The sequence below is a fragment of the Camelina sativa genome, unplaced genomic scaffold, assembly GCF_000633955.1.
Source record: "Camelina sativa cultivar DH55 unplaced genomic scaffold, Cs unpScaffold24038, whole genome shotgun sequence".
Taxonomy (NCBI): domain Eukaryota; kingdom Viridiplantae; phylum Streptophyta; class Magnoliopsida; order Brassicales; family Brassicaceae; genus Camelina; species Camelina sativa.
In genome coordinates this window covers 1-257 of record NW_010945019.1, presented here as the reverse complement: position 1 = coordinate 257, position 257 = coordinate 1, and the positions used below count along the sequence as shown (strand labels likewise).

The window sequence follows — 257 nt, the reverse complement described above, 5'->3', positions numbered from 1 at the left end:
TTGGGACTACACAACTAACTTGTCTCATGGGTGAGTCTGCCAAAAAAGAAAAAAGTTAGCTTAAGTGTATATATACGTGATGGAATTTTGTAACATTTCTGAAAAATAAAAGAAACTATAGTCACCTTTAATCTGCAAAGGAACTTCTGATATAGGTGAAAAGTCATTATCATTTTGATGATTCCTTTGTTGGATTAACGGCTCAACAATATCTTTAGTTCTGTTATTGAATGCATAATCCATCTTTGGTGCTACAT

General features: G+C 32.3%; 1 long non-coding RNA gene across 1 annotated transcript; it reads right to left on the bottom strand.

Annotated features, from left to right (window-relative positions):
• On the bottom strand, nt 1-251 carry LOC104775636. The gene is made up of 2 exons (XR_766023.2): nt 126-251; nt 1-36 (listed from the first exon to the last, which is right to left on the bottom strand). It is a non-coding gene; the product is annotated as an uncharacterized LOC104775636 (long non-coding RNA).
• Nucleotides 252-257: the final 6 nt, after the last annotated feature.